Genomic DNA, 11112 nt, shown 5'->3' on the forward strand with positions numbered 1-11112 from the left:
TATCTATCTAATTAATATTCAATTTAATAGTATTTATATATTATTATTTGGTCACACTTTCGCCTTCCATCCATTCACAATTACAAAACATGAGGTTTGAGGGATGTCAAATGAATAGTGGCTCCCTGAGCAGAGAGGTCTGACTCACAGCTGACACCTACTAAATCACCTTACTTAATAATTAATATCGATTCCCTCTTCTTTAGGTTCATTGATAACTTGTCCTCTTTATTGTTATTAAGCATCTCTGACATATAATACATTCCACAAATTGTTCTTATTCGATAATTGCTTTGTACCCTTGATAGCATACGTGATCATTACTTGATTAGTTAATTTTGTTGCAAAATATGCAACTTTGTTAATCAAGTATACTTGATAATGATTAATGACAATGAGGAACCGAGTATAGTAAGCGAATAAGTGCTAACAAGTTTAACCGCCAACTAATAAGCTCTTTCACTAAGAGTTGTGACGTTTCTGCAAAATGTTGTGACGTTTCTGCAGTTGTAATAGATTAAATATTTGGCTATTTTTTGTACACGCTTTTCTCATGACATAATTTCCATACTTGAATTTTGTTTTCTTTCATGCTATCATATTAAAATTGTTAAAATTTGAAGAGTTACCAAAATACTTATATCCGAAATATTAATAGATTACCAAACTATAAAACCAACCAACGTGTGAATTAACGGGTAAAGATGTTGAAATTTCATTTTACATTGGTTGTTTGCCCAATAGAAATATATTATTATAACTTTAATGGTATTATTTTTCAAAATTAAGAAATGACCAAGACATACTAATCTATATCTATACTATATATAAAGCATGAGTGAGTGACCTCTTAAATTTTAAGAGGTATCAAACTCAATGCTTTATGTACTACACCCAATGCATCAAAAACATAAAAATTAAGGGTAACAAAGTCTTTGCATTTCTTTAAAATATTATAACTTTGGTCCCTCAACTTCACTATTTTTTTGTAAATTTAGATAATAGTTACACATATGCCTCCTAATTCAAAACCAACTACCCCTCGATTTTTTAACGGCCATATCTTTTCACACGTTAATATTTTTCTTAAAATAACTGCATCATAAAAACGAGTATTTTATTCTCTTTAATTTGAGTATGATATTGCTATAGTTTTTTAGTTTTAAAAAGTTAACATGTTACGCAATTACCGTTTAGAACTGATAACAGGTCAAGTCGGTTGATCTTGGGTCATTTATAAAAGTGGATTAGGGTCAGAACAAGTCGATACAAGAAAAATGGTTAATTTGGTTCGGGTTCGAGTAGATAGGGGCCATGTCAGACCGATGTTGAGTCGGAACGGGTTTATGGCCAAACGGGTTGGTTTACAAAAGTGATTTATTTGAAACTGTATATTTCGGGGTTTGCTTCTTAATTTTCGTCACTGGTTACGCATATGTCGTTTTTTACATGTACCGGGGCCGATAAACGCGTGTTCACGATCACGTAACGTACATAACCAAATCTTGATAAGTGCTCAACATAGCGCCCTGCACCGGCAATCGTTATGAATTGCACGCGTGGTGTTGGTTAAGCATGTTTTAATGTCAATAACGTGCATTCCGGGCCGGTTACGCGTGTCCAATCTTCGATTACACGCAACTGGCTTTGCACGAGTTACGTGCCAAATTCCAGGCTACGTGCACACTGTCATCAGATGACGTATGTACTGACACATACTATACGTTCAATGTCGAGTTGCGTGCACACCCCGCTGCATTGCGCGGACACTCCAATAGTCACTTAATTAAATATCACAACAAGAAAAGATCCGGAGCATGTTCTATTTTTCCAAAGATGATTAACGCATGCACCGAAACTACTTTTTTTCTTCTTCTTTCTTTATATGTGTTTCTTTTGCTTTTGATGGTTATTGAATATTTTAATGTTATATAGTTTAAAACCATGTAGGAAGGGGCTTTGGTGGTCTTAGGATTGTCTTTGAGAATTTAAATATCCTGGTGGAACCAAAATAAGAAGGCTCGTAGGCCTTAACGTGTGATGAAATATATAAGCTAATTTTAAAAATGATATTGACTAGATAACAATGAAAACAACAAGAATATATAGTAATAAAATCAAACATCGTAATATCTAACGGCTGACTGATGATTCGTGAAACTCTCATAGCATATTTGACAGCAAACTGTTTGATCACCTCTTCGTAGTTTATATTAACCAAGATTTTGTTCTCGATAGCTATCATCCTCAATTTATCAAGTCTGGGACATTGTGATCGTACGTAAGAATTCAATAAATTTGGAAAACTTCTTTCTGCAGAAGTCATAATGATTGGAATAGTGAACAATATTCTATATGCAATTCTTGTATTTGGGAAATTGTCGATCTTCACCAAAGAATGACTGGTTTGGAAATTTGGAATTCAGTTGGCCATAACGGCGTATATTTTTGTTTGTTTAACTCCTAGCTTCTGAACCCGTGTATACACGTGATTTGTCAAATGATAAAAATAATTAGGGCCCGTTATTCGAAAAACATAAACAAAATTAAAGGTTAAAAATAAAATGAAATAAATAAGGTTCATTTTTAAAATGACTCGTACAAAATTTTTTGAATGGTGATTATAAAGGTTGCATTTACACACTTTTGAATAATGAAAAAAAAATATATTCAACTATGTTATAACTAAAATGATAAAATGATTTTGACTCATGGTTCATAGATAGCTAGTATGAATAAGAAGAGAGATTTGGAATTATGAGGAAAAATTAGGCTAGTGAATGTATGCTTGACACTTAAGCTTGAACATTTTCATTTATTAGTAAAGTTGGACATGATTATTATTATTTTTTATTTTAATTTTAGTTTAGGCCTAATAGCTTAAATGGATTAATACAAGAAAGTAATGAATTCAATATGTAATAAGATTATTAAGATCTATACCTATTTTATATAAAAAAAATTTACAGGTCTAGCTTGTCGGGCTTGGGTCAGTCCTGTTTGGTCTACTAGACAAACTTTTAAATGTATTAACCTAACTAAACGAAACCAACACGGTTTTGGTTTTCAGTTCACTAAATTATATTTTTTTGGTATTGAATATGGTAAGTCTGCCCCCTCAATTCCAACCTGGGATGCAATTTTAGTCCACAATAAACTCGTCAGAATCGAAACGAAAAGTTCCTACTAATGACTGGAAAAAATTGCACAAATCGGGCTCGCTAATTGGACATATGACGTGCTGTCACATAGACATTATCGAAAGAAAAGGCCAAGACATTAACTTAAACAAACTAGATCCAAGTTCCACACTTCTAAGTGGTTCTAACTTGATGCGAATATAATTAAAAAGAAAAGTGTTAATTAGTCAAGTTACTTATACTTCAATCTAGCAATAAATTCTTCTATGGCTTGAACTTTTGTCAATAGTATAGGTAGTGATTGGCTATAAATGTAGACTTTTGGCTTAGAAGAATTTAAGGGTGTGACCGTTAACCGTTTTCGTGTTTATCTTCATTTTTCTGTTTAGCTTATTATTTTTGAGAATAAATATAACCACCCTACAATGTCGCTACTCACTAGTGACTTCACCATTCACCAATGAAAAAGTATACTACCAGAGACCATCACAACTCAAAACTTAGAGGAGGATAACATGTGTCTGTACCTTATGAGCATCACTTTATAAGCTCACAGAAAAGTCTAATCTTAACGAACTATCACATTGAAACAGGAATAAATTTAATGCTAAATTACACGGATGGTCCTTGTGGTCTGGTCCAAAATTTGGATTTCGTCCCTGAACTTTAAAAGTTAAGGACACCAACCTTTTTGGACTATGGATGAAAGAGATAAAGGCTGGTCAAGAATAGATCTGTAACTTTCAAGTTCAGAGACGAAATCCAGAGATTCGGACCAAACCGAAGGGACCATCTGTGTAATTGACTCTCAATTTAACTTTGAAAGTTGAAACAGGAAGCTTTAATTCTTTACATGGTGTTTACATGCAGCCTACTGCTTTTTAAAAAAGCCAGAAAGAAGGATTTACACTTGTCTTGCTGCAAGATGGTCAACATAAAAGTCAACTCTACACTTCAACTAGAAAATGCAAATCTAACCACAATAAACCTAAAAACCTACTGTATGAAAAAAGTTTCAATAAGTGCCTGTCTATCCAATACTATTTCTATGAAACTATATGCTTCAATAATACAGAAGAAAGTTTTAAATGGGAACACTAAGCAGGTTATGTGTACCTCAGCAAGAAAGAGTCATAATGGTTATGTTTTATAGTATTCACTAGAACTTTACATGTAACTTCATCTCTAGAGAATATGAGCAATGCAACAGTATTTAACATTTTGGTCCAAGAAGAAGCAAAATCAGGGAACTACTAGGTAATTTCTTCTTTTTCTATAATATGGTAGACATGCAAGTCGTCTCTTAATTCCAGCCAAAAATGCAAATCATAATCACAATAACCCCACTGTCAAAAGCAACAAGAAAAAGGCTCCTCTTTCAACATGCTAAAGTTCCTTTAATTGCTGGCACTATTCTATTTCTATGAAGGTATTTATTACAAGAAAACAACTGCACAAATCAGGCCCACTAATTGGATATGTGTGATTGATACCAGATAGACAATCTAAAACATGTATTGCCAGATGAACGTATTCAAGGGGGTAATGTTATCAGATTTAGTCTTTAAGAAAGAGCTAAACCTCTCATACATGTGACCCAGCTCAGATGTCATTTTCATTCAGTTAAAGATTTTATGGTTTGGTCAAACAACATGTTCTTCAAAATAGTAATAAATTACTCCCACCAAGAAAGACTTTGATGCCCTGAAGAACTAAGGGCATTATCTTTCTTCATGTTCAGTCTTCAGTCCATTAAATTTTAATTTATTCTCTTTTTTGTAACTGTGAGAACTGACAACCCATCACCAGAAACTAGTGGAAGCTGGATTCGAAAATCTTTATAGGTACAAAGAGAGAGATTTTGTTGCATCAACAAAAGAATATTAGAATTGTGAAAAATACTAGATTGGTGTGTATCTAAAATTGAATTCAAGAGAGCTGCACATGAAGCAGGATATGTTAGTTATGATCACAGAAACTGTAATGAATTTGAGTTTTGTAACGATATAGACTATGGGTTTAATTTCAGCCCCTGCATTATTAGCAACACAATGTCTAGAAGATAATGAATGTGTCCCCAACTATTAACATCAGCACCAGAATACACAAACTAACTGGAAACCTAGAAGCCCACTTGAGTGAAGTACGCGTTAATAATAAATAACATCATGGAACATTTCTAACTTCAACAGAACCCACCAATGTCTATGCATGTGTTTTCGAAGTCTCATTAATAATCAATGACAGCATGACAAGAATTTCCACCAATCAAAAACACCTATGTCTAGGGGTTGCTTTTCTCTGTCTCATACTATTCCACAACTCATCCCAAATCCTAGAAAATTCTTGCACATCATACAACGGAATTTGTATTTTATTTGGGTAGTTGAATCTAATAATATCAAGACATAAGCTTAAGCAAACTACCTCTAGACTTCAAAGTTCTTGTTCAAATCTGCTGTCTATTGAATTAAAAAGATACTGTTAATTGGTCAGGGTGCTTATTCTTCAACCTAATAACTGATTTTTTACAATAGGAATGACCAGCGATTGATTATGAGAGTAGAACTATTGGCTTGGAAGAAACAAGGGCATGATAATAGTTTTCATTTCCATGTCCCATTTTTTCTTTCTTTCTGTCTTTCTTTCTTTCTTTCTTTCTCTTTTAAGAATTATGTAAACATAAAACTATAAAAGTATAAATATAAACCACCCTAAAATGTCCCACCAATGAAGAAGTATACTAACAAGTACCAGAGACTGCCACAGCTCAAAACTTATGACAGGATAAGAATATCCAGTGTTTTTCATTTAAAAGGTCACGATAAATTCATCGAAAACATATATACCTATGGCATAAACAAGAAACCTAAAACCCTACTGCACCCACAAGTTTCATTCAGTGCATGTCTACCCGATCCTATTTCTATGAAGCTACTTGCTGCAATAATACAGAAGAAAATTTTGCATAAATAGGAGCCACTCAGAAGACTATGTGAACCTCAACAAGAAAAAATCAGAATGTTTCTATATTATTATATACACTATAGTTTACATGTAATTCACAAGCTTAACCATGTGTCTAGAAGTATTAGTCATGGACTTAAAGAACACTTAAACCAAACCTGTATAGAGTAAAATCTTGACATGGCTATGGCAAAAGATAATAAGTTGTGACATTGAAAACGATATCGATATAATGGAAGGAGAAACCAATTAACAATCAGTTGAAACAAAGCTTACTAATTAATCTTCAAAATTGCTTCTCCAGTAGATCACTGTCTCTCACAATACTGAATCCAATTCTCGACTAATTAATCTACACAACTCAACACCACCAATACTCTTTTTCCGCAAAACAAACCCTAGAAACCAACTCTGAAACACACTTCTCCGCTTTCTCTGTCTACCTTTTCTTTGGGGAATTATGTATCCATAAACTAAATATAACCCACCCTACAATGTCACTAGTCACTTCATCAATGAAAAAGTCTACCACCAGACCATCACAACTCAAATCTTATAAGAGGATAAAAAACATCTAGTGCTTTTAAATTATTCAACAAAAGTGATGTGTGTACCTTAGAATACAGGTTAAAATGTCACAGAAAAGTTTAATGTTTAACGAATTATCATTAGCAATAGAGTCATGGGAAACATATATGGCTATAGCACAAACGGGAACATTAACTTTCAAAGTTGAGACAGGAAACCTTAATTAGTGCTTTTTTAAAACAGCCAGAAAGAAGGAACTATATATTGGGCGATTTCTTGTCTTGCTGCATTATGGTCAACAAAATAGTCATCTCTATATTGCATCTAAATAATGCACATTCTAACCACAATAAACCTCGAATCCCACTGTACCGTAAGTCTCAATAAGTGCCCATCTGCTCGATACTACTTCTATGAAGCCACTAGCCGCAATAATGCAGAAGAAAATTTTACATAAATAGAATGTATGAAGTAGGCTATGTGTACTTGACAAGAAAGAGTCATAATATTCTGTTTATTGTATTCACTAGAACTTTACATTTAACTTCATATCTTTAGACTATTTACTATGCAATAGTATTTAGCATTTTGGTCGAAGAAGCAAAAGGAGGAAATCACTACATGACTTCTTCATTTTCTAGAATATGGTAAGACATGAAAGTCGTCTCTCAAAGATAACCAGAAATGCAAATTATAATCACAATAACCCCACTGTCAGAAGCAGAATGGAAAGTTTCCTCCTTCAAAATGTTCAAGTTCCCTCTAATGGCTGGTATTAGTCTATAAGGCACTAGTCTATAAAGCTATTTATGGCAAGAAAAAATTGCACACGCCGGGCCCACTAATTGAATATATGACGCAATGAGATTGTAGTCCTCTTGAAGGTTTCGATTGGATCACCTGTATAAAACAATCAAGTGTTGCAAAGTGCATGTGAAGGACATGTGTAATTCAGTTCAGCTGATGGATTTCTTTCTTAATTTGAGTAAGTGTATCCCATATCATCAAGACTAGAGAAAAAGGTCAAGACATGGCCAATGGCCCTAAACAAACTTGGTCTTGGATTTTAGAGCTTGTTCTAAATTAAAAGGCTGTCGATTTAGCTACAAAGACACTTAACTAGTCAAGGCATTTATTCTTCAATCTAGAAAAAAAATTTCTCCTCAAACAACTGATTTCTATCACTAGGAATGAGTCAAATGACTAGTGACTGATTACGAGAGTAGGACTTTTGGTTTGAAAGAAACAAGGGCGTGGTAGTTCTCTTTAATTTCTCTCTTTTAAAATTATATAACACAAAATATATATTAACCACCCTAAGATGTCATTCACCAACAAAAAAGTAGACTACTAGAGACCGTTACAGCGAAAATTTTTGCAGGAGGATAACAACATACAGTGCTTTTTTGTTTAAAAGGTCAGAGAAAGTTTAAATTTTCAACAAATTATCATCAAAAATAGATTTGTGAAGAACATATACGCCTATTGCATAAACTGGTACATATATTTAACTTTCAAAGTTAAAACAGGAAGCTTTAATTCTTAACTAGTACTTTCAAGCAGTATACTGCTTTTAAAACAACCAGAGAGAAGAATTTACAAGCAGGGTAATTTCTATGAAGCTACTTGCTACAATAATACAGGAGATTTTTTTACATAAAGGGGACCTACTCAGAAGACTGTGTGAACCTCAACAAGGAGTCATGAATCATGATGTTTCTATATTATTGTATTCACTAGAGCTTTACATGTAATTTCACAAGCTTAATTATAGTCATGAACTAACAACTTAGACCAAACTGTACAGAGTAGAATTATAATAGAAGGAAAATGTGAAAAACCATAAAAGGTATAGAGATGACAAAGTGGTATCAAAGACATCCAAATGATGACACAGAAAAGAAATTTGTAAGATTCTAAGAATCAAAACTAGTGTTATGTTGAGACTAATAACTAATTCATTTCTAGTGAAAGTAAATTGTGATGTGAAGGTGTTTAAGCAGAAAGATTAGTGGATTACTAAGAATATTAATTATTAAAGTTAAAACTTTACTAAAGTGAATACTGTTACAACTCTATGCAGGCAAGATAGAGAAACTTTGGAGTAATTCAAAATATAAGCAAGTCAAATCATTGTTGTTTTCAGCATGGATCGTATCCCAACTCTAAGTGGCATTTTGCTGGTTCCAAGCCAAAACACTGACTGACTAGGACCCATACAAGTTATGACATTAGCATCTAAAGAGATAACATTGTTTGCCAAAATAATAACCTTTTCTTTTGGGGGATGAATGACTTAAAGATTTTGGAATACATTCAGTTTACAAGCAAGGTTATACTTATGCAAAGTATTACTTATATCTTGGGCATTCAGGGTGTATAGATATATTCAATCATATCAATTTCACGTTTATATACAAATTGGAACACATGGTTTACGTAAAAGATTTTAAATTTATATCAGTGTTGTTTGATGATGTCAATATATCAATCAAGAAAAACGAATCACATTACAAAAATCTATTCTAACAAATTAACAATCAGTGAGTTAATAAACAAAACATACCACTTCCTCTTCAACTCTGTTTATCCAGCAGCTCACTCCCTCGCACAATCCCGAACCCGATCCTCGCCTTAACCCGCGCCCACGACCCTTCCAATCTCCCCAACTCAACACCTTTCACCCTCCTCCCTCCAAACCAAACCCTAGACACCACCTCCACAACACTCTTCCTCACTCTCTCATCCTCACAACCTCTAACCACCACCCGAGCATCCCGAAACGCCGGCCAACACTTATCCTCCGCAAACTTCAAACATTTCACCCTCGAAGCCTCCAAACACTCCGCCATTTCCCGCTCTTCACACTTTTCCCGCTCAATTAAATCCTCTTCTTTACCTATACCTAGGGTTTGTTTCCACCACGGCGGTGCACAGTTTTTCGATGCGGTGACGCTACAACCGATCCGAACACCGGACTCGCATTGTTGGATGATGTTTGATTCACACGATTTATATGCCGATGCCCATGAATTAGGGTTTTGGAAACTGAGGACGAGTGAATCGTCTTCTCCGGATGGTGTGGGGTGGCGGAGGAGTGATTAGGGTTGCCGCCGGTGAGTAGTCGTCCGGATTTGTGGACATTGTTATTAGGTTATCGGCCACCGTATGCGGTGGCGATACTGCCGGAATAATTAGTTAGTTACAAGTGAGAATTATTTACGCCGTCACCCTTAATATTTGGATAAATATCTAGATAGGTCCTCTATTGTATTATTATTTACGTAGTCGAACCAAACTGATACTTGTTGGAAATCATGCCCCAGTGATCACACGAGAACATACAATTTGAATAACTCGTTCGACTATTTTCTTTGTTACCGAGTCAAACTCAAATTCTAACATTTTATACTCTATCAAGATTATTCCTTCATTATTGACTAGAAATTTACAATTATAGGGTCACTCCTCTTGTCTTTGTTTTTTTGTGTTTTTGTTTTTTCAATTCGGTTTCTATCCGATTTGAGCCGAACTTGACGGGAGGCCGACTATACTCTTACCAATCTGAGGACAATTAAAGAAATTATAAAAGAGGTTTAGTTGTTAGATGTGTTTTACGTGGGTTTGTATTTTCAAAAGATTTAAAACTTATGTATGTATGTATGTATGTATGTGTAAGGGTAGGATTTGCATTAGAAGAATTTGGATTTATTAATAGTTTCGTGTTGCACAACTCTAATTTATATGTTCAAAGTAAATAGTTTGATTTCAATTTGTTCCAGATGGACATAACATATATATTAAAATGACGAAAGTGACTAAAACTAGCCTATGAATGAAAAACAAGCTTGAAAACGATTAGTGGATAAAGGAAGAATGAAAATTTGGAAGCTCGACATTTTCGGTCCAACTAGATACCAAGTTCTGACTGGGTAATCGATTCATCTCAGAGCATTTATATATGATTCCTTGTATTTATTCATATGATTGAACTAATAATATACACTTTTCTTTAAGTTATGTACATAATAAATGTTATTTCATGTTAATTATTTAATATGGGTATTGAAATGATTAAAATATTAAGGTGAAAAAGAGTTAAAAGGTGCAATTAAGTTGAACATGAGATGCTTTAAATCGATGAATTAAAGTTATGAAACCTTAAATTTAGGAAAAGAATATTGAAGTATTGTGCTTGCATTTTATCTCTGAAATCAAATCAAGTGCAAATAATTAAAAAAAAAATTTGTGAAGGTGGATAATGGATTTGATTAAATCTTTCTAGTTGGGCTCAACTTCTACACTTAGTTATATTGGGCCCAATTTGATTGGGCTGCATTAGCAAATCGAGTGGCTGTAGTTAGAGGTGCATAAATTGGGTTTTTCTAATACCCGGGTACGGGTATGAAACCGGTTTCGGGTATGATCGAGTATTGGAAAATCGGGTAGGGTTCGGGTACGGTATTGACGAGAAAAA

Source organism: Bidens hawaiensis, unplaced genomic scaffold (assembly GCF_021521415.1).
Source record: "Bidens hawaiensis isolate Kalapana, Puna unplaced genomic scaffold, B.hawaiensis_p1.1 tig00008459_1, whole genome shotgun sequence".
NCBI classification, from domain to species: Eukaryota; Viridiplantae; Streptophyta; class Magnoliopsida; order Asterales; family Asteraceae; genus Bidens; species Bidens hawaiensis.